We start from the raw sequence: 4192 nt of genomic DNA on the forward strand, positions 1-4192 counted from the left end.
CAACACACTCTAGTCGCTTGTGCGTATGTTCCCCTCACTATCCTTTATCACCCTTTCCTGCTGCACATCTTCCCAGCTCTGTCCCTCTGTCTAGCCAATCGATACAGGTCAGTTTCTCCCTCTTTAATGTCCAATCTCTCATAGAACTCTCCATATGCCTTATCCTTAGCCTTCGCCACCTCTCTCTTTGCCATGCGCCTCATCTCCTTATACTCATGTCTACTTTCTTCATCTCTTTGACAATCCAATAAATCTGACACAAACATAATCAGGTTTTCAAGTAATCTAAATGATAATACCTGTTGTTATTTTAACTTTGTTTTTTTTGCCAGTAAATATCATTAGGTTTTAAACGTAAAATAAGTGAAGGACTTGACACACCTCATCCCTCCTCTTCCTAAACATAAAAATAAGAAGTATACTAAACAAAATCCAGGACCTTCATGCCCTACTGGCCTTGTATAAACCAGATATAGTTGTATTGACAGAAACCTGGCTTAAACCTGAACATAGCAATAATGAAATCATAGCCCCAGGCAATAATATAATAAGGAAGGATAGAGCAGAGAAAAAAGGTGGAGGGGTAGCAATCCTATTTCAAAACCATCTCACCCTGGAACAGTTTGACTGTGATACCCTGGAACTTAAGGATATAGAACTGATCCTGGCAAAATTTTAACTAAACTCTCACAAACAAACAGTAATTGCAGGAGCATAACTCCCTCTAGGCAATAACATCAACACAACAGAAAACCTACTTAATTGGACCTCAAACTCCCTTCCTCATGAATCTATAGTACTGGGAGACTTTAGCATAGATTGGCTCAAATGCTCTAACCATAACCCCTCTACCCACATCAACCTCCACAGATTCACCCAAATAATATCCACCCCCACCAGAATTGACAAAGCAACTAAACGTCAATCCATCTTAGACTGGATACTGTTATCCCATCCCTCCCTTGTACAACAGTCAGGGTGTCTCCCTGACAGTCTAAGCAATCACCAGCCAACCTATCGAATTAGGAATAGATCTAACCAACACATCAACCAACCCATCCTTAGGATCATACGCAACAAAAGGAACTTCAAAGCCACAGATTTTAGTAAATCACTAAACCGCTGTGACTGGACCCCCCTTAAACAACTACCCCTCGACAATGCTATGCAATACTTTAACACTACCTTTCTAGAAATCTTAAACTACCACGCACCCTCTAGAACAGTAAGGATAAAAAAAAAACAAAAGCTGCATATTGTTTCAAAAGGATAAATCCCCTACACTAAGGCAAAACTACCTAGAACTTTGTAATAAAGCCAAAAGACAGATTAAAGCTGACAAAATTAACTACTATAGAAATACTCAAGATAAATATGCACATAACCCACAAAAATTATGGTCCAGCATAAATAAAATATTATACCCAGGAAAAGCCTCTACCCCAACCCCTGTACTCCCAAATAATGATACCAATATCCCAACACAATTCAACAACTTCTTCACTGAAACAATAGTAAAACTAGCAAATGCCCAACCAAACAAAAACACTCCAACACAACTATCCTCCCCATTCCACAATAATGAAAAACACACCCCTACTACCTTCTCCCTACAACCAGTCCCAACCAAGACGATCTCAAAACTCCTTCAGCGACTTAAACCAACTACCCTGGCCGCTGACAAATTACCAGCAGATTTCCTTCAGATATCCACAGAGGCCATATCCTATCCTGTATCCATCCTCATAAACAGATCTCTATCTGAACATGAAGTACCCACCTTATGTAAAACTTCACATATCATTCCACTTCATAAGGGCGGTACTTCCCTAGAACTGGCCATCTACCACCCAATAGCTGTCCTATCCCCTCTATCCAAAATACTGGAAAGAGTTGTCCATTCCCAGCTAATACATTACCTCCAACAAAACAATCTGCTATCCAAAACTCAACATGGCTTTAGACCCTCCCACAGCACCACCACTGCTCTCCTTTCCTATACCAACACAGTAAACCACCACAGGAACAAAGGCTTATTTGTATCTTCCATCTTCTTAGACATATCAAAGGCCTTTGACATGGTGAATCATAATATGCTTCTCCAAACTCTGTCTAACCTAAATCTTTGCTCTACCAAAATAAGTTGGTTTCACAGTTACTTATCTGACCGACACCAATCAGTTTTATGGCAAGACAAACTGTCCACTCTACTGCCAGTTTCAATAGGAGTCCCCCAAGGATCTATCCTAGGCCCTCTACTGTTCTCTCTTTTCACTAATGATATATCTACAGCCCTACCCACTGCCTCAGTAGCGCAATATGCAGATGATACTACCATTATATGTGCCACCCCAAACATTAAAGAATTACAAACCCTTACCCAATCAAACTTTACTCTAGCTGAAACATGGCTTGCCAACATCAAACTTATTCTCAATCCCAAAAAAACAAAACTGATTTTCTTCAATCCTGGAAGATCCCATCCCTCAAATGAAAGATTAACTATAAACTCCAAAAGTAATATTCAAATCACACCAACACCACACACAAAACTACTAGGTGTAGAGATCGATCACCAACTAAAATTTGATATCCATATAGCACAAACCATCAAAAAAGTCAACAGGAAACTAGGCCTACTCCATAGAAACAAACAATTCATGACCACACATACTAAAACTACTATTGCTAGAACCCACCTGCTATCCATTCTACTTTATGCCTCCCCCATATTAACCAACCTGAGTCAAAAAGAACTAAACAAAATGGAATCTTGTTACAACAAGATTGCCAAATATGCCACTGAAGCCACACATAGGTCTCACCACTGTACATCCCTAAAACAGCTCAATTGGCTAGAGCTACCCCATGTACTACTACTGAATCAAATCTCAACAGCATATAAGCTTTGCCATCTACCTGAAAAAACCCAGCCCTCCAGGGCATTATACAGCCTTACACTACCTCTAGAAAACCAAGATCTAGCAACCAGAAGCTAATAAAAGTAATCAGATACAAAAATGAAGCAGGTAAATCCCTATGTGCCCACACAATAGCCCAGTCCTGGAATACACTTCCAAACCACATAACCTCTACGACCTCTCCAACACAATTTAAACACCTCCTAAAAAAACACTACTCTAATGGTTTACCCCGGGAATCATCTCTGTGTCACTGCTGGACAGAGGCACAACAAACTAATGGGCACATTATTTCTAACATAAGGTATGGCGGAAGCCACATAACTTTGGGCTAGGCTTATAAATGCCTTAAGGCAGATAGCCTAGTATAAACCTATGAACCTATGAACCTAATAATTGGCTATGCTCATGCTACTCCCCAGGATAATCCAGACCATGGCAAATCAGTAAGATCTCCACCAAGGTATGTTGAATCATACAAAGCACTGTCAAGTTCATTGTAGAATCAGCCTCTATACCCATAGGAATTAAGAACTGTACCTTACAAAACTGAACCCTAATAAATAGTAACCTCCTATTCTAATCCTATCTCTCAAAATTGTATCCGAACAATTAAACAACCCTGTCAGCTCTAGGCCTCGTTTCCCTATTAAAGGCCTACTCTCTTGATGCTCTCCCTACTAGGTTAAAAAAAATCTTTATGACTGTATAGACTTAGAATCTAGCATTAATATACATGTAACCTTTGTTTTATGTTGATGTTGACCTCTCTCTGTTGATGCTGATTACATCTGTACCAACTTGTTTAACCAACTTGTAACTTAACTAACTTGGAGCTTTTCTCCCTGAGCCTCCGCTGAAAATGGACCTGTGTCCAGTCGGACTCCTCTGGTTAACAAATGTAAAATAAAAATAAAATAAATAAAAGCCTATGTTATCTAGATAGTTTCTTGTTGGCATAAACTATACTGTATTTCACTTTCAAGTTACAGACTTTCATTTTTTTTGAAGCTAGCAATATGCATTCATTTCATTAAGAATTTAGACAGAAAGATATTGCCATGCTCATTTAATTGCTCATGATTATGGGAATATATTATTATTTAAAATGGATTGTGGAATGTCTAACTGCATAGCTACAGGCTAGAGATCTTCATATATTTTTTAGAGACATACAGGATTTTTTTAGACTTTATTCTGCTTCCCTTTGGCATTGCTTTTAATTACAGCACCATTATTTTTAACAAATGCTCACATGAATCACTTTTAGC

The sequence above is a fragment of the Protopterus annectens genome, chromosome 5.part0 (assembly GCF_019279795.1).
Source record: "Protopterus annectens isolate FY-2018-M chromosome 5.part0, PAN1.0, whole genome shotgun sequence".
Taxonomy (NCBI): Eukaryota; Metazoa; Chordata; order Ceratodontiformes; family Protopteridae; genus Protopterus; species Protopterus annectens.